General features: G+C 32.7%; 1 protein-coding gene across 1 annotated transcript in view; it reads left to right on the top strand.

Moving 5' to 3' along the window:
- The first annotated feature begins 15,449 nt into the window (after positions 1 to 15,449).
- Positions 15,450 to 22,736, top strand: part of Syt1 (synaptotagmin 1) — a 352,023-nt gene continuing 344,736 nt past the window's right edge. Inside the window, exon 1 of the mRNA XM_026396991.2 lies at positions 15,450 to 15,458. The gene's annotated coding sequence lies outside the window, so the exon portion shown is untranslated. The remainder of the gene's footprint in view (positions 15,459 to 22,736) is intronic.

The raw sequence follows: 22,736 nt of genomic DNA, 5'->3' as shown, positions 1-22,736 counted from the left end.
TGGCTAAGTGAGTTAGCCAATCCCCCCCAAAATAAATGCCAAATGTTTTCTCTGATATGTGGAAGATGATTCATAATGAGTTGGGGATGGGGGGGCATGAGAGGATTAGATGAACGCTAGTTACAGCAAAGGAGAGGGAGGGGGCAGGGGGTAGAAAAGACAGTGTAATGAGATGGATACCCTAAGTACATGTATGCAGACATGAATGGTGTGACTGTACTTTGTGTACAACTAGAGAAATGAAAAATTGTACTCTGTGTAATATGAATTGTAATGCATTCTTTTGTCACACATAACAAATTAAAATTTAAAAAATAAATTTTAAAAATCGCCATTCTGCAGTTAGGATAAGCAAAAACTCATGTTAAATAAAACAATTTGCTTTTATTGTATAGAAATCACTTAGTTTCTTTGTTGATCCTTTTTTACCTTTAGGATATATTTAAAATAATTCAAAAATCTATGCAATATTATATATGATTTGAGAATTTTTTATTGATATTTTTGTTTTGAAATTGATAGATAACATTATATGCATTTTGTGGTGGGAGTATTAACATTCATCCTCTTTCCATTTTCAAGAATACAATATAGCATCAATAACTGCAGTAACCTTGCTGTACAGTATTTCTCATATCTAACTGTTCTTTTTATACCCTCTTACAGACCCATTGAATTTATTCACACAATAATCTAATCTTGATATTTGGAATATGCTTTCTATATTCTTTAAATGTTTAATTGATAAATAGAGATTATATATATATTCAAGATATAAAACATAATGATTTGACGCATATCATGTAATGATTGCCACAATCAAATTAATTCACCCATCCATTATCACCCATGCTGCTCCCTAGATACCCAGAATTTGTTCATCTTATAACTGAATACCTGTACCCTTTAATCAACATTTCCCCTTTCCCTTACCTCCAATAACCATTGTTCAATTCTCTGCTTCTATTAGTAAAATTATTTTTTGTTTCATATATAAGTGAGATCATATAATATTTGTCTTTCTATGTTTGCCTTATTTTACATAGAATAATGTTTACCAGCTGAAAATGGAAGAGTTCTCACCTTTTCATGGTTGAGTAACACTCAGGGAACCTGGTACCATATCTGGCATATAGTAGACACTCAGTCAACCTTTCTGGAATACAAACATTTGAGGCTATGTCAATGACTACTCTGCCCCAAAATAAAAGGAATTATTCTCAGTATTCACCATTTAGGTGTAACTGATAAATGGTTAAGTAACGTGATCTTATGTTTTGTCTAAAAAATGTGCCTGTTTTTCTAAAACAAGGTATTAGGAAATAAGAAAGCATAAAACATTCAATAACCAATGAAATAAATAATCATGATTATTGTGTCATTAGGCAAATGTTTTATACCTTTTCTTAATTAAAAACTACATTTTACTGATGACTTTATCTCAAGAGCAATCGAGTAGTCGAAATGGGAATAAAAAATTTAGAAGGTTAGGTAGGGATTCCTGCTATTCAAGATGGAATAATAACAGTAATATATTTTCTAAGAGGATTATTTCAAAGGAGTTCTGATATTTTAAGTGAACAGAAGTCACACAAATACTTCATTCTTATATTCAGTGGTTTGAACATTACTCTCTTATGCAGGAAGCAGTACAAGATGTATTTTTCTCCTAAAGTCCTCTATGGTAGGAGGATACCTTTTCATTCCTAGGTAATTTCTACTAATGCAGATATCAATTATGCTTTCAAACTTTTCAATATTTTGCCCTTGTGTGCTATGGGCAGTGCAGATTGTTTTTCTTCCATAGCCCTGGTTAATGCATTTGCAGATTGCATTGTAAGAGTCTGAGAAAATTACTCCATACATCAGCATCGACAGTGCAAATTGTTTTCTTCTTTAATCTACACACTGTGCTAGTATGCCACATTTGTAAAATCAGTAAGAAAAAATATTCAATGATTGACGTTGTTTTGGAAAGTCGTAATTCTGGAACAAATATATTTTTGAATACTCACCAAAACTGAGCAACAGAAAAATAACTGAAATTGAATATGAGCCCAAATGTATACTCTGTCCTCTTTTCAACCACAGAGATTCACACATTTGCAATTTTTGACTTGGTAATTCATGTAGCATCACTTTTGAAATCAGTGAAATGAAACTATTTTTTTATGCATGGCGAGCTCTTCTCTAACTAATGAGCCTTGAATGAAATTTTATTTATATGGATGTGCTAAGTCTGAAAATAGCAGGTTATCAGGTAATTGTATGGTAATTAATTGGTTATAGCTATAATCAAGGTTCCTTTAAGAAAGCCTGCAGTAACATTTTGCAAGTAAAGATAATTTTATAACCAACTGTGTTATCAAGATAATGATTTCCTTCATTTCTCAATTGTGAAAGAACAGTGAGTCTTGTTCCTAGCCACACACATAGCATAAATCTTAATATATTGAAGTATTTAGATTTTATGTCAGACATGCTTCACTGTCAATGCTTGCCTTCCTTTTTCTCTCTTGGGTACAGATTGTCAGTACCACATGGAGTAAACTTTAGGAAATTTGTGATGTTAAGCCAGACCTTGTTTCTCTCTTCAGTGTATCAAGAGTTTCAGTGTTTGTTCATACTTGTTTCTTTCATAAAAGTACACAGGAAGCAGTACAAGATGTATTTGCTCCTAAAATCCTCTGTGGTAAGAGGAGAATTTTAATTAATGAAATGAAACTATTTTTCATGCATGGCAAGCTATTCTCTAACTAATGAGCCTTGAAAGAAATTTTATTTATTGGGATGTGCCAAGTCTGAAAATAAGAGGTTATCAGGTAATTGTATGGTAATTAATTAATTATAGCTATAATCAAGGCTTTCCTTTAAGAAAGCCTGCAGTAACATTTTGCAAGCAAACATAATTTTATAGCCAACCGTGTTATCAAGATAATGATTTTCTTCCTTTCTCAATTGTGAAAAGAACAGTAATCCTGAGTATTTACTGAGATAAAATAGAGTTTTCCTAAAAGTTTTCCATGAAAGTACACTTTTATAAAAGGAACAAATGTACTATACATTTTATAATTCACTTTTTAAAGTTCAGTTTTATAGTATTTAACTCAAATCATGTACCACAAATTTAAGTAAAATTTTGCCTATTCAAAGAAATTCTACTAAATTCTTTTGCTATAGTAATCTTCTCTTGAAAAACCTGCATTTGCTCCTGCTTGAGCTCTGAGACCTCCTTCTTTTTCTACACTGTGAGCCAGCGTCCTTTTCCAACCTTGTTTCTCTTCTGTGTCTCCTCTTCCCATACTGACCTCATTCTGCTCCTATACCAGTGAAGTTTCTAGAATCCACGCTCTTTTTTTGTCCATAATTTTGGTCTAACTGAAACACTTACCTGTCAAAATTCAGGGTAGAAGAAATGATTATCCTCTAAGAACTGTACGCCATTAGGGCTTTTGCTCTTGTGCTGAGTTTTAGTTGTTATGAACAGAGAACTTATCATAGTCCGCCTTGAGAAGGGTTGTCAATGGATTTAACTTCATTTACATTTTATCTTCTGAATTAAAATTTCTTGAGAGCAGAAAAATTCCTTGAGACTTCTCATTTTTGTATTTCAAACAGTGCTTGGTAAAGTACCTTGTCCAAAGTGTTCCATCAGCAAAGTATTTTAAATGAATACATATTTTGAATAGATTGAATCAATTATTTTGGTGAGGCTATCACAGAATAAAAGACACAAGGTAGGTATTTATGAGATCTTTGTGATCCTTCCCTTAGTCTAATTTTTTTAATTTTTAATTTTGTACATGTATAAATATGTCACAGTAAATCCCACTATTATGTATAGTTATTATGAACCAACAGAATACTTTTTAAAGTAGTTTTGTGTTTAAATTAAATGGTAAGGTAGAGTAAGGTAGAGTCAGCTCTAATTTTCCTAGAAGTTAACCTACATTTTCTTTAAATAATTTCTAAATTTAGATAAAACAGGTAGAGTTTTCCTTAGTTATATATTGTATTGTAGTAGGGTTCAATATACTTCAATTCTTATTTCCTATAAACACGATCTAAATTCTGGAATTATTTCTCATTTATATAAACTTCAGAAAGAATAAAGCATGTATGTGTTAAGCACTCACCAAATTTTTAAAGATTGATTAGTATAAATAAAATCTATTAAAATCAGCTTCTTTAATAAACCTGAATAAAAAAATGAAAAGTTAACAAAACAATATTGCTTATAATGTTAACTATTAATGCCAGTTATCACCTGTATTAAAAGTCATTTTCCTGATTTAAGTAAAAGTAGCATATAAATTTTATTCCTCCTGTAAATGCTTCTGGTTTTCAATTTTAAATAAAAATTTTAAAATTTTAATATTGTTTACTTTGAATTTTTCTATTGTAAAATTTGAGGCTGCAGTAGATTGTGCCTACTATGTTCATCAGGTCTTCCATGTTAACATAATTTTTTGGCATTTGTTTCTTTTTTAATAAATTAGTATGAACAACGTAACACAGGTACCATTTCTTGGGACTGTGATACTTTGCCAGAAAAAAATTGTTTTTGTGGTTTGTATCCCAAACCACCAATATTTGAGCTTTGATTCCCCATTAAGGTGATTTTTCTTATTGTTATCATATTATGTAACTTTGATATTAAACATGTCACAGAATTAATCCTGAATCTTTTTCATAAAACTTAAAAGAGAAGTTAATAGTAAATGATCAAGATCTAAGAATTGAAGAATAGCACTTAGACTACAAAAGAGAAAAAGTGGGAGAGTATAAGAAAAGATAATATGGTGCATATGAGATTCCTACTTAGGGAAAACATCAACTATAAACATACATATGGAAAACTATCTCTCACACCCCTTTTCTTTTCAATTGATGGTCACAAAGCATATTTAATTTTGTAAGCTCTGTGTAAGCCTTTATGAAAATATGCAGATTATAAATATAAATAAATAAATGCCATGGAAGGTAAATAAAAATGATTTTCATGTCCTGCGTAATAGCTAAATGTCCTGTAGAAAATCAAATCAAAATTGTGTACACATAAAAATCAGGAGTATCACTAGTGCTCAGTCTAATTGTATCTCCATGATTCAATAGTATTGCTTAAGGAGAAAAGTTCTTAGTTATAAGATGCTGTGTGGAGAAAGGGGACTGACTGAATCCTTCAACACTTCAACACACATTTATTTAGAGCTTCATATGTACTCAGCAATGTGCTAGGTACTGTGAACTGAAGATTAGGTTCTCTTGGGGAGCTCCCTTTGCCATGGATAAACATCAGCAACAAATAAATATCAATATAATGCACTAAGTGATATGATAGAGTTTTTTTATGCACAGGGGACTTTGTCTTCTAATTCTTTTTATACCACCTAACTCCTAAAATAAGACCATTAAAAAAGTGCTGAAATTTGCCTGTTTAGAGATAGAACTGTGGCTTCACATGAAGCTGCCTCTAGTCTTCACAATAAGACAGTTATTTGTATTCAACTTGGAATAAAGTTGGAGCATCCCATCAACCTCTGCCAACCATTGTACTATTCTTAACACGGTTAGCATTTCAGTGATTTCGTTTTGTTGGCATTTTAATTCATGTTAAAATTGTTAGTAAAATTAAAAATCCACATGTGGTCGATGGTATTACATAGACTTCATTTAAGTTTCTTAAATTGAGTCATTATATGATTATTTTCTGATTATCCCTTATTTCAAGGATATGGAATTGATTATAATAAAATCACTTTCTAATTTAAAAACTGACACAACCTTAAAGTATGTCTAAAAACAAAACTTGCCTAGGGTATTCTATGGCAAATACCACACTGGAAAATGCAGCACAGATTCCTTGCTATAGTATGTAATTCTAAAAGAAATTTTAATTTCAAATTGAAGGTTGGTCTACCATTGAATTTTATATCAAAGGAACAAAAACTCAAGTCCTTACAGTCCTGCCCAGAGTCTTATCGCTCCGAAAATTTGCCTACTCTGAGGAATTAGTCTAATATTTCTCTGAACATCTTTTGTCAGTGAAAATTTAGTTGCCATTCACATTAGACATCAAGAGAATTAAAGAGTGGAAGCTGAGAAAACAGCTCATCCATGTTATTGCCTCACCTGATCTGCTGTTATTCTTTTCATTATACCATTTCATGGGTGAAATGAGAATTTCTTCTACACTAACTAAAATAGTGTCAGTTTTTAAAGTGAAATTGTATTGAACTCCCACAAGTCTCAAATGCTAGAGCACCCAACTGCTCTTTCTAGTGAAAAATATAGTATGACTTAACGATAGTTTCCTTGTGGGATTTATTAGGTGTTCTCCATTTCTCCCAAACACGTTTGGGGCTTTTTAAAGAGTATCTTTGAATTCTCCTCTGAATAAGTCATTCACTTAGAACTTCATATTGTTGTATTGATGGCCTCTGCAAGTAAAAGAAAAATTTTATCAGAAATAATTGGTTTGTTCTTATTTAAGGCAAGCATAATTCTTAGCATGCCCTACTACCTTGGAGGTACTTTGCTCTGATTTCTTTCTATCAATTCGTCTTCATCCATTGTTGAGTAGTCTAGAGTCCAGTGTGCTGAAACTGGAATTTCATGTTTACATCCATTCTTTGACATTCTTATCATTTTCAGCTCTTCACATCAAAATCTAGAAACTACTTTTGAAAGCTTTGTTTGATCCAAAGTAAATGTTTAGAAGCTTTTTTTCTAGGGCTTTTGGAATTAAAGAAATGTATTCATTATGTAGGCAAGTTCAAACTTTCCCTCCAAAGGTTTAATATGTGAGTCTGCTGAAATAAACTGGCAAAAAGTTAACAGGAAAAAAGAAACATAAAAATTAATTTGATCACAGCTTTATATGACAATTCAGATGGAAGACACAAAGACTTGGGGATGTAAAGTCGCCATTTTTATTCTTCAGTTAAATGAAGAAGCATGAATAACTATGTAAAAATATGATTGGCATATGATCTGATGGTAATTAATCCATGGGGGGACCCAACAGGGCCTGTCTGCTCAGATTCCGTGTGGCCTCTCTGCACAGGATTCCTTTCAGCTATAGGGCAGAACCCTTACTGGGAAGGGTATCTCATGACCTACAATCAAACAAAGTAGATCAGAGAATGTCTTTGTGGTCAAACATCATACAGAAAAGCAGGGGAAATATTTTTAGATTTTATGGCTGGCTTTCAGAAGAAGTTGATCTGGTTTTGATGAGCCACCTCAGGGAAGAGGAATTCTAGTTTCCATGATTTGTCTTAGGGGAGAATAAAGGATGAGAAACAGGAAGGTATGAGACAATTAGAGAACAACTTTGCTTCTGAAGAAGTCACTTTAGGGTATCATTTCTGATTTCCAACAATTTAAAGGATTGAGAGAGTGGCTCCCTGGGTTAACATGGACGTTTATGTTCCAAGTTATCACATGATGTCGTTCACCCACCTAGTACTTTGAGGCATCCCAAATTTTCACTCATCTATTGTAGACTTTAATTAAAAGAAAATGTTATCTCTAGTCCTCCATGACCATGGAGTTTTATTTCCTGCCCAGAGTCTATGTGAACTGCATAAAAATAGACACCCTGGAGTTAAAAGTGCTAAAATAAAATGGTATATATATATATATATATATATATATATATATATATATATATATTATAATAAACACATACTAAGGGAAATCCTATAATATGAAATCATCATGTATAGAGGAGCCTGTTTTATTGATTTTGGAATAGTTTCATATAGAAATCATGATATTCAGGCAAAGCCCTAAAGGGTCTGATCAATTTAAAGAAGTTTACATATTGCACATTCTTTGCAAATTCTTCTTTTTTAAGATTTTTGTTGCTCAAAGATTAGATATTTTCAACTACTTTTAGAAATCTCAGTAAATGAGTTAATAAATGAGATAACTCAATAAATGAGTCAGTCTAGACACTTTCCTGCAATAAGTGTTGTTTGATCTCCGTTTTGCAGAAGAAGCAATTAAGATAAAGAAAATGTATATGAAATGCTTCAATGTGATATAATAATTAGTAGAGGAAGATCTAGAAAATAGATTTCCTACCTTCTCAAGGTCTGTTCCAGCTCAACTGAGACCAAGTTGTGAGGGGAAAACAGGATTCAGATACAGACAGAACTGAATTTACCACATACCAAATCCAAGGAAGTTATGAACTATGATTGCTAATAAATAAACAGAGATATTTAATACCTACATCACCATTTTCTTGTGAATATGTGATAAACATGAGCAATCTGCTGAATGTGGCTTATTAAATGCAGTTATAATTTTTAAAACCTATGATATATATATATACACTTCTTCTGCAGAAAAATTATGTATATGTACATACACACACACACAACCACATACACATAACCTCCAGAAATGCACCATTGAAGAGGACAGGTTTTATCTGAATGTAAAGGTTCTGATACCTGCGAAATAATCTGTATTGCCTTTTATAGTCAGATACCCTTTTGAGTAACCTGAAAGCCAGTGTCTTAGAGAAAAACAGATATAATGAAGATGGTGTCTTAAGGACAAGTTTTACATAAGATACTGGTTATTTCTTAACCATTGTTCCCCAATGTACGTACAACAGAGACCAAAGACCTTTTCCTCAAGGTTACTGTTCTGTTTGCTGGCCTTTACTTCCAATTTAGCACCTTCCTACAACTGCTACCAGAGTGTACAGTATTGAGCAAAACTCAGAATACAGCAAATCACAAAAGATGAACCCATCAGCACAGTACTATAAAGATCTCATGCCATGTTTGAAAACCCTACTTACCCCTGCACTGTCACATTGCTGGGTTTAAATTTGGAACAAACCAAGTTTAGATAAATCATTTTCTCCCCTTCAACCTCCATTTGTATAGAGAATTCCTGCCCCACCCTCCACACCTATCCTCTAATAAGTTGGAAGAGCTGAGCCAACTTATTTTCATTTTTTCTCCTGTCACCAATATCTTCCGCCTGTCCTGCCAGGAAGTGTGCCTAGTTGAAATAACTACCTTGGGGCAGTTTGTGAAGATATTTGTTTGGTTCCTTCTTTTATAAAGCCAGCAACAAAGTACATATTTCATCTCAATATTCTCCACAGTCTCTTATTGTTGGAGAACTAGAATCCATAGAAAATCAAAACTCTCTGAAAATGAACCAGTTCTTTTGAGTTCCCTGTCCCTTGTGCCTTCCCCTTCTTTTGTAGGCCTTCTGTTCACCCATCACTCGCTGCCCACAGAGACACTGATTCTGCTATCACTGTCCCTCCAGCTTCCTTATGGGGATATCGCTACAGTGATGCTGGTTTGAACATAGAATCATGACATACTCTTCTTACAAAGCTGAGAAAATATTCCCTGCTCATGTCCACAGTGGATCAGACTCAAGTGGCAGGCAGATTTCAAGTCATACCTTCTGATGCTTCTAAGGTCATTTGGAACTTTTACATTAAAAACCAAAACATCTAGAAGAATATGACACTAAGAAAGGAAAGGCTGAGCCAGGCGCCTTGGCACATGCCTGTAATCCCAGCGGCTCAGGAGGCTGAGGCAGGAGGATCAGAAGTTCAAAGCCAGGCTTAGCAAAAGCGAGGTGCTAAGCAACTCAGTGTGACCCTGTCCCTAAATAAAATACAAAGTAGGGCTGGGAATGTCTCTCAGGGGTTGAGTGCCCCTGAGTTTAATTCCCAATAAGCCCCCAACTCAAAACAAAGAAGGAGAATCAGGGACATCACAGACTTGATGACTGACCAGTCATTTTAAGCAGCTGTTCATCTGCATTGCTGTCCATTTTCTGAGGCCAGAGGATGTCCTGCCCCTCTCTGTCTATTGCTGAGTGCTTATTGAGCATCTACTCTTTTTAAATATCACCTTATTTTGGGGAAACACAAATGGATGGCATAGGGCCACCTCTCCTTGGAAAGACAAAACCAGCAGAGATGAAGCAGGAAAACTGAGCCATCACCAGTAAGTAGTTGCTGTCAGTGCCTGACAAGTTTCAGGAAAGAGTGTGTATGAGGGAGCCAGTGTTGACAAGGATGCAGTCAGGGATTGTACCAGATGATGCTGCATCTGACATTTCTTCCTGGAATTACATATAGATCCTGAGTTTCTTCAGTGTTCTCTCCTTGAACGTGGTCATTCCCAGTTCTGTGACCTTGTAGTAAAAGAAATTTGACATAAACTCCTGTCATTTCATGGCATCTTTTGAATACTCTACATTTCTGTTCACTTGGGGACTGTAAATGTGAAGCTGGGAATGTGTCCAGTCACTCTGATTATCATAAAAATAGCCAGATAAAAATGGTCTGCCTCTGCATATCTGTACCACTCATACATACAAAAGCCACAAATCACCTTTTACATTCTCTCTTCTATATTAAAGTCTCTTTCAATAGAATTATTTTCCATTACTTGAAACAGAGCATTGTTCCTTTGTTCATCCTTCCTATTTTTCCCCCATTTCTTTTTTATAGAATTCATATCAGGATATTCTCTTCTGCAGAAATGTTCACAATTGCCCCTTTTAATAAACAGAACTGTACACAAAAATGTTTAGAGCTGGAGGCACCCAAGACAATCAGCTTTTTCCACTCTCATTTCACAGCAGATAAAATAGAGGTCAGGAAAGATGAAGTGATTTGCCTAGGGTCAAACACTGGAGAGAGGCAGAGTCAGAACTACATTACAGGATTCTGAATTTTACTTTGTCAACATACAATATTATTCATCCCACGAACATTTGCTTCTATGACATGCATCATTCTATGTTCTGGGACCAACGGGGGACCCCAGGGGCACAGTTCTGCCCCAGACATTCACATTTTGCTGTTATTCTCTCCTAAGCGTGTGGTGCCCAGTGACTTTGCTGTGTCTTTCTTTAAAATATAGTTTCATTTCTTTATGTGTTAGTGCCCTTATCTTCATTCAGTCCCAATTAACTTCCCCAAGCTCCTCATTTAATTAATTCCCATTCTCCTTTTCAAAGTACACACTGGCTCTCCTGACTTAATACCATGCCACCTCATTATCATCCCCCCCTTCTAAAATAATTATTTTGAGTATAATGAAAATGTTAAACATGGTTGAACCCAGTATGTGATTATTGAAACTCCAACTGCCAACAAATGTTTTATTATTTGTTGACTTGTATAATAAAATGTCACAACAGAAAAATAAGTAGCTCATTTATCTTAACCCTCCCTCCCTTTTTTTAAAAAATCCTTGTTGGTAAGCATTTGCTTATATCAGAACAGGACAGGCTGGTAGACATAAGCTTCCTAAATGGCTGTCAATAGTTTAGACACAAAGAGAATAAAAGAAATACCTTTATCTTGAACATAATCTAGCCGTCTACCTTTATCTCAAAGAAAGGCTGTATTTTGTATCCTTGCCTTCTACATCTACCAGCCACACCATAGGTACCTGTAGTGGTTGCATTTATTTATAGAATATTTCTTAAAATAATATTTTCTTTCCACTGCCTAATACTTCCCAATAGTTATCCAGATAAACATCATTATTTTTGTAACTATAGACAGAATAAAACAATCTTGTGCTTAATGAACAAGATTAAAATGGCCACAGTCCAGTGTGATGTAGTATAGATGTTGAAAATGATGTGTTTTTTTTAGTTGTAGATAAACATCTTTATTTATTCATTTTTTATGTGATGTTGAGGATTGAACCCAGTGCCTCATGCGTGTGAGGCAAGTGCTCTACCACTGAGCCACAACCCCAGCCCCTGATGTTTTGTTTTAATACAAAATTTTAAACATAGTTTTACAGACTCTCTTTTTGAGAATTTTTGTTTCTCTATAAATTTCAAACTCTAACAAAATTTGTACTAGCAAATACAGTACAAATTTCAACATTTTCTTTACCTGGATTCACCAACTGTTTACATTTTTGTCTGATTTTCTTTTTCTCTCTCTTTTGTCGCTTTTCATAAATCCATAAAAAAGTATATATGTATACACAGACACACACACACACACACCCCTATATATGTATATATACATATGTGTGTGTATATATACATATATATATATGTATATATACACATACACACAGGCCTTTGCTTTAACAGTAGATAAAAAAAAATCATTCATTGTCTGTAATCCTAATCTTAATTCTGTTTATGGAATTAAACAAAACACTGCATGTTTTAGGCATGATAAATAATATAAAAATTGAGTGTTTTTTTGATACACACACATATACATATATACATTCTCATGTACACACACATACATACTGCACATATTCAAACTTGATATAATACACTTTGATAATACATTATTCTGCACTATTTTCAAATAAATTGGAGATATGGTGTACCTATCCCAAACACTTTAATTTATAAAAATCTATCAGTGTTATTTCCCAAGGACAGGACATACTCTTACCCTATATAGAATATTTTCAGACACAGGCAATTTACCCCTAGTATAATACCATTCTCTAATTTACAGCCCATATTCAACTTTTCTCCAATGCCCCAATGATGTTCTTAAAAGCTAATTGTGTCCCAATCCCCCTAATCCTGAGTCAGTGATTGCCTTTAGTCATTGTGCTATGCTTTATATTTGTGTTTGAAAGCTTACCCTCATTCAGTAATGACCTGGATCATGTCCCTTTTTAAAGTTATCTCTGCTTGCTGACTGTTGTTCCAAGAATAAGAATTTAAGCCAAAAGACATCTAATAAAATCCCCAAGGATTAGTGATAACTGTGCTGAGATAATGCAAGTCAGCTTCCTAACTATGTCCCCACCACAAGTTTCATCATTTCAGTAGGAGGATGTCCAAGAGAAGAAACTCTGACTTTAACAATATATTACTGTTTGACAATTTAAAACTTTGGTACTGGGATCCTGTTAGCATCCCAGTCCACTTAGACTAAGAGATGGTAATTATAAGTGACCATTGTACATAGTTTTAAGGAGCACTCTTTAAAACCAACTCTAAGTAAGTATTTGCCTCAGTGCTATGTTAAGGAAGGCTAAATTAAAATCAATATTTTCATCAAAATATAATGTTTCAGATATGTAAAAACAAAGCTTGTATATAAATGTTAAAAACAAAGCTTGGATGTAAATATTAGTAATTTGTCTATAGAAGATAATTGTCTTTTTAATAGAACATTCAACATTAAAATAAATATAAATAGTTCCCTCCAAAAATGACAAGAAAACATGTATTATATTATTTATAATGTCTAAAGCCCGCAGTGTTTTTGCTTAACTCTGTAAAAAGCATTATGATTAGGGCTGTCAGGTACAAGTGGTTTGCTTTCTAGTCATTGTGACATTAATCTTCTGGTCACTGATAATTTTCTTTTTTCTTTTTAAAGTGTACTTCTAATAGTGGATAAAAATAACACTGAAAATCATCAGCTTCATTCATTATGAATGCATATAATATTTAGTGAAAAATAGACAAACCTACCTACACAGAGTCATGTTATCTCTTTAAGCATTAACACAAAATCATAAAAGTTACCCAGTCTCAATACCAGAAAACTGTGAGTGAGACCTCGTCATACCAATTATGTCACTGAAAAGCCAGATAGATGCTGCAAGGTGCAAAATAATCCTGTTCCATTTTCACTTTCTCCTCAAAAGTAAAAAGAAGGCATTTATACATGAAAGAGACAGAAATTAGCTACCAGAAAGACTGTACACTTTCATATCTGGAGCATAACTAAGAATAAAATAGTTGTTTGTCCCCTACAGTAGAACAGACTTGCCCATTCATCCTTGTGATAGATATGTATGCGAAACCAAAATGAAATCAAATCCCTGCAGATAGCATAAGTCACAAAAACTGTTTAATCCTTTCATAGCATCCCTTTGGGAAGTCGGCTCTGTGGTAAGTAGGAATGTGCAATATATATAATGTCAAATATTCTCTTATTTTTTAATAGAAAGACTTTGTTTTCTCTGACAGATTTTTTCATATTTCTTTAAAGAGCTGTATGCCACTGTGTTTATTTGAATGTGTATGCCCGTGGAATCTTGTAGTTTTAGCATACTGACAATTTTTTTTATTAAAACAAAAACCATCTATGGAAATCTTATCTAAAATTGATCATGGCTCAAAATTGTATGTTAAGAGGCACTCGGGCAAATCTAAATGCATTTTAACATTGCTCTTCCTAATGGATTTTATTAGAAAACAGTTGAGTTTCAAGCAAGAATAAAATGAAAGCGGACCTTGGAGGCTTAACCATTGAACAGATGCAGTAAATGCAGCTTTGGAAATATAGCTGTCACTTCAGATCTTTTCCACTCATTGCCTATGTAAGCCAGTAATGAGAGCTGCTGGCATTGTAATATTTGTGTAGTTCTATTGACAACAGATGCTACGAGAACTCTTACAATCAGAGAAGCCAGCCCTCTCATGAACCTATTTTTACAATTTTCATTCTTTCACAGTTTTTATTCTACTTAAACCCTTTATGATGAGAACTTTTATCAAATAGTACTTATCTCTAGAATTGTTAAATTTCTGTTTATAAGTTGCTAATATGTCAAACCAAGTCAGGAATTCTTGACAGCTTTATTACATTTAAGTATTTCTTGATATTAATTCTTGGAAAGGATTTCACTTTCTTACTTTCTGAGCCGAATGTTGTACTTTCTGTGTAATGATTTGTATTTTTTTCTCCTAACTGCTGATGGGTTCATAATGTGTGTGTGTGTGTGTGTGTGTGTGTGTGTGTGTGTCTGTGTATGTGTGTGTGTGTTTGTCTATGTACCTTTTGATATATTCTATGTATTAGATTAGTGCTAGTTTATATCTACACATTGATTAGGCTCTGAAAATAAGCAAAAAATATATGTAGATAGGTATAGATATATTGATATTTTCCTAACTCCAGTGAAAAATATAAAATTTAAAAGTAACCTGAGAAGTATAAAGTTGATTTAAAGTAACCATGTTAATGCTCAATACAGCACCAGGCATTTAATTGACTAAGAGTTGTGTGATTCCTTTTATAATAAATACAATAATTTAATATTCTTTAATAACATCTACCCATTCCAGTTTTCAAACTAAAACAGTCTAGTATAGGAAACACAATTTAATGATCTATGTTTTATAAAATCAGTATGTAAAGTATCCACAGAATCTTAATCTATAGCTCTCCAAACCAACTTTCATATTCTGTTATACTGTATATACTAAATACATGAACATGAGTTTATTTGGACTCTATGTTGCAGAATTTCTAGGAGAAAATCTTAAATAATAAAGTGAATGCTAAATTTATGAGAATCCAAAATGATTCTAGATTATGTATAGCCAAGTAATCACAGTGCATGCTGCTTTTCTTTTAGACAAAAAAAAAAAAGAGAGAGAGAGAGAGAACTCTGAAGGAAAGAAAACGAAGAACCAAATACAACAAAATTATTAACAGAACTGTAAGTACTTTAATGACACAATAATTATAACATAATTCCTTAAAATTAGATTTGGGTATGTATTTTATGAAAATACTTGCCTTTCTGTTTTGAAAGATAAATTAGCATAGTAAGCAAGTGAAGCCTTGTGAAACTCAATTTCAATTTACTAGAGTGGAATGGAAATCATTTATCCTATAATCCTCTTAGGTAAGAGGGCAAGGTAATCTTTGTGATACATCTCTGGTCCTGAAAATGTTTATGTTGACTCTATCATCTCTTTTGACTAGCATCATATCATTTTAAATTCTAAAAATGTAATAAGAAGAATTTAATCAAAGCACCTCACTTTCTTTCACTTCAGAATATTGACATATGTCCTTCATTTATAGTTATTAAATTAGAATTATTTAAAATGGCAACCATCTGCAGGCTTAAAACTGGTAGTTTACACTCATTAGTACATTCCTTTCTAACCTATGCCTTAACTATAAAATGTATTTCCTTACTTAACTATCAGTTAATAGTGATAATAGTTTTTCTATATATGTTTTTATTAAGCAAAACAAAGTATATTTTGATGTTATCTTTAGTAGAATTGGTATCATTTTAAAGTTTCCCTGGATGCAAACAACTATAAGTTTTGAATATGTGAATATCAAAAACAATAAAGTGAAGATGAATAGGCAAGATCCAGGTAGATGACTAACACTGTATCACTTTTAATACTATAATTATTTTGAAAGAAGTTTGAAAGTGCAGTTCCGTAAAATTTCAAACAGAAGTATCAAGTGGTAGTGATTCAACAAAATCAAAATCAAAATCTCGGTATATATCAAAATTGAATGAAGTTCAAAGGGAAAGATGTAATTTTGATATAAAAAGAAATATAAAAATAATTTTTCTAGGCTATATAGAAATTACACTTAAAATTTTCTAACCTCAAAGCCCTTATTGTATATGTCATATGTTAATTTTGAGTGATTAGACATAATTGATCACGGTCATAATTACATAAATGAAATTTTTCTGAAATCCATTCCATTCGTTTTTGAAGTATGAAAGGAGAAAGAATAACAAGACCTTTCTTTTACTTACCTGTCCACAGATTACTCGTGGTCAGCTTCACTTTTCACAAAGCATGCTACCTCTTAATGTTTGTTGTGATTAGGAATGATTATACTCTTTAAATTTTTATATCAGAGTTTTTAAAATTCAGATTTTCACTTTTGGTAAAACAGTTTCTTCATTTAAAATATATGTAAAGGCAGCTTGGGGTTGCAAAACAGGTTATAAACTTGTCTGTGTAGATCTGGTTATAATAATAATTTAACAATCAGATGTTTGTATCATATATATAATTTAAACTCTGCCAATGTGAAGATGTTGCCAGATACATATAAATGAGAATTTATTTTGGCATCTTCTAACCAGAGAAAGTCAACTAAGTCATTGAACCAAAATATAAGCATTATTTTACACTTTAAAAACTAGGCTGTCTTTAGATGTTTTGTTTAGGTATATAATTCAATTTTTAATCATCATTTCAATTCTGTGCATTACTTATTAAAAATTGGTTGACTTTTTAAATCACAGAACCAGAGATATTTAAGTTATTTACACAAGAACTACATTTCTATTTTACCCCCTCATGATTTCTTAGGCTTCTTAGTACAATTTCACTGTGAAAACCCATCAATAATAACTGCTTCTCTGATCATATTTATGTATAAGTGATTTGGCTTGTTGTTCAGGTGTGACTTACCTAAGTTGTTTGAACTTCCATAATTTTGTTGAAGTAGGATCTAGTATGTTGCATTTTGGAAGAGTCCCACTCAAGTATTAAGCTCTGTTCATTTAGAGCAATCCTGAAGAAAAAGTTACCTGTTTCCAAGGAAGATGTTCTGCATCTTCCTAGTGCATATTATAGTTTGGGATAGTTTTGTTCTCCATTTAAGTATCTGCTGTTTAATAATTTTATGCCAATTCCCTCATAAATAATAGCATGCAAAGAAAAAAATGACTTTAATTCAAACCAATAAAATTAAAAATGTAGTTTATCCCTTTAAATTTTCATAAGATATTTATGAAAAAAATGCTTTGAATTAGAATAAAATTGTTAAATATAAATGTTGATACATGTTTAACCTCTGAAGCATTCATAAGTTAAGAATGGTAAGTAAATGGAATAAAGCATGATGTAAGATAAATATAATGGATAACACACTACTTTTGTTGTTTTTATGTATAGATTATGTGCTTATGTACTAGTCCATGAATAATGAATAAGTTCTTACAGTTTGTATTTGAATCAAACTTTATAAATGAAAGACTTTTAACATAGGAAAGGCATTAAAAAAAACTCTTATAATTTTGCCTTAAAACCAGTTGGCAATTGATTAAAATATTACTAAAAACATTTTATTAGCGTACACTACATTTATACTTCACAAAAGTTTTCATGTTTAAGATAAGAAATAACGGCTAAAGGGAACATTTAAAACTGTTTCACAATAATGATTTTCCTCTCAATTGCTAAACACTCTGGTACTTGCAGGAACTTCATGGGTCTGCTCTCTGTAGATTATGATTGCACTGAATAATGATAATAACAAAGAGGAAAGATTTTACAAAATCATTCAGATGCTCAGGTATTCTTCTTGGGAATTATTCACATTATCCTAGATTTGCAAAATCTCTTTAAATACTACTGGGAGTTGATGTTCTCACTCAACGCATGACTATTATTAACAGTCTTGCTTTCCAGGGACACCAAATAAGTTTCAGTTTTAGTACAGAGGTTCTAATGCCTAGCAGATTTTAACAAGTAAAACCTTTTGTGATTCATTGGAGAATAAATATTATTTGCAAATGCCCCTCACTAGTTTAATTTAGTCAAATCTTTCTCTATTAGAAGTAACAAGTCCCTGTAATAAAATATATATATCCGTGTGGTGTGTGTGTGTGTGTGTGTGTGTGTGTGTGTGTCTGTGTGTGTCTGTGTGTGAGAGTGTTAGTAGCATAGAGCTAGGAGAAAATTTAGAAGTCGTACAGTTGAATATTCTCATTTTATAGAGATTACCTCCTCTAATATTCTCATTTACAGAGGGTCATATAGGTCAAGTCATTTACCCAAGCTCCTCATATCTAGTGGCAGAACTGAAAAATATTCTGGCCTAATTAACCACCATTTTTTTCTATCTGCCATATTGACTGAAAGTATTTGTATAAAAAATGAGAGTCTCAGAACTGCTCAAGAAGCCTCTTCTCCAAATTTAAACTTTTTTCCAGCTATACTGTAATTAAATTTTGTATGAATAATTATTCACCCAATTTCTCTACATAGTCTAAAATTCTATTTTGATATAGCTCATTAGAATGATGTTTATAGTAGAAAAAATGAAATAGAAGAGAAAGGGAGATAGACAGTCAACCAGACAGGGAGGAATCTTTGTTTTGGCTCTATTCAATTCCTCCTCTCATAGCACTTCATCCAAAGCATAAAGGAAGGTGATGTCATTCAAGAGCACAGAACCAAAATAGTACTGGATAACAATGATACATAACAATAATACATTCATTCATAAATACAATCCACCTGTAGCAACAGTTAAGCAAATTATCTTTCTTCTAATTGTCTATTTCTCACCTGGATAGCAAAAAATAAAAATAAAAAATGTCTGCCCAGGCTGCTTCCAGGTTTCTCTGTGATCAAATTTGATGTATGGGAATCTCTGCAGTGAGATTTAATTATAAATTTTGAGTATTTCATTATTTATTATATTTTAACCTTATATTGTATTATTGTGAGAAAGAACTTTCTCTTGTGAAAATTTAGCTTAATGGTTTATGTGATCTTGCGTATCATTCTTACAATATGTACTTCTTAGATTTTTTTACATTACATTTTGTAGGCAAAGTAGTAGGCATTTTTATAGTTGTTTATAATGCCTACTACATTAGCTGAACTTTTAAGAGCTTCTGTATAATTTTGAAAATTCATTCTTTCATTGTTCATTCTTTTTTTTTTTTTTTGCAGGGTTGGTGGGGGGTGTAACTAAGGATGATTGAACTCAGCAGCACTCAACCATTGAGCCACATCCCCCAGCCCTACTTTGTATTTTATTTAGAGACAGGATCTCACTGAGTTGCTTTAGTGCCTCACTTTCGCTGAAGCTGGCTTTGAACTTGAGATCCTCCTGTCTCAGTCTCCCAAGCCACTGGGATTACAGGCATGTGCCACAGTGCCTAGCTGCTGTTCATTCTTTATTCAACAATTTCTATTGAGTACCTACTATATACATTGTTCTCTGGAACTGGAGATAAAGCAGTAAACAAAGCATAGTATCTATCATCAGTAGTTTATATTTTGAGTAATTACAAATACTGGAATGTAATGACAATACTATTGATTTATAGTAATTTGCACATTATATTTTCAAGATTCTTATGGGTTAAACATAGTAAGATTACTTTATGTTTATATTCACCACCTGATTATTTAGTCACTTTTCTTGGGATGTTGGGTAAAATGAATTTCCCAAAATCATTACTATTTTAAATAAAGATAATGTATATTTCAGTAAAGTATATTGGGGCATTTTTTTAAATATTAAAGAAGTTTTCTTCTGATGTCTTATTACAGCATAGTACTGGCTTTGAAAATTCTGATTTCACATCCCAGCTATACCGCTAATTAACTATGGGATATAGGGAAATTTAGTAGACACCTGTATATGTTTTAAAGTCTCCATTGAGAAATTGTATAAATCAATCAAATGATTTAGATATCTGTTGCCTTTAATACATCTTTGCTTATGTAACAGTTAGTATTAGAGTATAGTTACCCATTATAATTTATTGATACAATTTAATCCATTATTTTCAGAAACTTGCTTCCAGAAAGCCCAAAGTTAAAGACATGGATCCAAATGATTTAGCTATCTGAGTGGCTAGTTTTGACCTGCTAAAATATTCTATTTACTTACTTATTCCTGCACCAGAGCATTATTTTGGGTTGCATTATTCTCTTTTATAATTGAGAATATTTGCTCTGAACAAAAATGCTCCATTCAAACCCTGTTTGTTCAACTTACTGGCTATGTGTCTGCAGGAAGGGAATGTAAACTCTGCCTTCCTCTCCTCATCTCTAAAAATGAGAATAAATCCTGTTTTATGGTTTTTTTATGAAAATGACAAGACATGTCTATTAACTGCTTATGACAGAAGTCAGTACAATAACATAAGTAAATAGTCATTTTGTTGTTGTAGTTACTGTTGTAAAAATCTCCTTTCAAAGGTGCATTCCTGTAAAAATAACTTCAAGCTTGCATGGACTACAGAGGAAGAGAAAGTGTGAAGAAAGAAAAAGACAAGTGGAGGCTGATTGAAAATCTTAAACACAATATGAAAATCTTTTCTCCATCCCAGAGAACACAGGCTTGCCTCAAGAGGAGTCTACCCTGGGCTCCTAGGCCTCTTCCTCCTTGAAGCAAGGCCAGTATTAGACAGAGATAGTAGCATGACTCTCTTTCAGAAAGTTCAAATGTAAAACTCCAAGCCTTTGGGCAGCCTTCATGGCTATAAATGAGTTGAATCAACAGGCATTGTGCCGTGAAGGGTACCAAAATGGCTTTCTTCCTTACCAGGAAATTATTTCCTTGGACTCACATATGAGGTTATTTTCACCAGAGAAAATAGATTTAACCCAACTGTAGGCTGAGCTGGTTTCCAAAAATTAGTTACGTCCCACACGTTAGTACACACGTCATTTCAAAGTGAAGGGCAGCTGGGCATGGCAACTCTACTTTCCAAATAAGTAAATAAAATTTTATGTGAGGTATCCAAAATTAAAATCATAAAATCATTTTTTTCATTTCTGGCAACATAATTTCTTATGTTACTAAATTTTCCCCTTAGGATATAGAATATTTGGTGAGTTTCTCTCCATTTTAGTACCTCCATTAATTATATTTTGTTGAAATTTTTTATATTCACCATTTTAAGTGACTTCATTGCCATAGTACTGTCATGGGATAGCAATACTAACACGACTCCCCCATTTTAATGTCAAATGTTTTAGGCCTCTAAAGATAAGTGTATACCTGCCTTAAAAATAACAATTCCTACTTCGGCAAAAACCAATTCATGGTAAACATCTTATTTCCCCTTTCATTTTTCCTTAATTCTTTGTTACACTAAAATACAAAAAAAAAAAAAAAATCTGGTTCAGCATATGTTCCATTGTACATTTGAGCAATTTATGTCCTGTTCTTACGGTTAATATGAATTTCTTAACCCTGCTATTGTTTTTGTTTTCCATTTTCAAAAGACTCTTGGCAAAGTCTATGTTTATGAATTTGTACAAAATGTTTCAGGCTAAGGGAAAAATGTCTCTGAACAAACATTCAAAAAAAAACATTGGTTTGTAATTTATATGACCCCCCCAAAGTAATGTTTTATGAATTTTCAGTAGTCTGAAATATTATTTTAAGCGGTTTAAGTCTTGGCAGCAGATTTTTAAGTTACTAAGGATTTTAGCTTATCTGTTCTATGCTTGCATGTGATACTGGCAACAATTAGTTATAACATCTCCTAGGAAAATTTTTTATTACATTTGCAATATTTGAACTACAAACAATTAACTCTTCAAGTTGCCTTCTTTTGACCTTTAAGATTTTTTTTTCTAATTTTAAACAAGGTATTAATGCCCCCAAATTATAATTTTGGTCATTAAGTATTACATAGTATTTGTGTTCTACAATACAGATTTTTTTTATTTATCTGAATTATGCCTATTAATAAAATTTAGGAAAAAAATTATATAATTGCATAATTATGAATATATTTGTTATTTCTACTTACATTAAGAACTGAATGATTATCAGTGTGTTTTATAAAAGGCAAAGGCAAATTTGTCATTAAGTGTAATAGCTGAAAAGCATGGAGGAAAACAGGCAGTTAGGAGTTAAATAACAAAATCCATTTTAAGGTGTTACCTTTCTATTTTGTAAGATGACTATATATCTCAGAACAGTTACCCAAACAAACCTGTGAAAACTCAGTTTGTACTGAACCACTGTACTTACAGCTTTGGGAATGGAGATGGCTTCAGTGAGAAGGAGACAGAGAGCATAATGTTTCTCCATTTTTCCTGACCCAGCTCCAAATTTGCAAAAATCTAAATCTAGATTCTCACAAGGCCTTCTCTCTCTACCTCTAACCTTTGCATTTTTCCCTGAAGTCATTCTGCCTCCCATCTAATATTCTCAACCTGTCTTTTCTTTAAAGTGGCTTTGG

This window comes from Urocitellus parryii, chromosome 5 (assembly GCF_045843805.1).
Source record: "Urocitellus parryii isolate mUroPar1 chromosome 5, mUroPar1.hap1, whole genome shotgun sequence".
Taxonomy (NCBI): Eukaryota; Metazoa; Chordata; class Mammalia; order Rodentia; family Sciuridae; genus Urocitellus; species Urocitellus parryii.
This window is presented reverse-complemented; position numbering and strand designations above follow the sequence as displayed.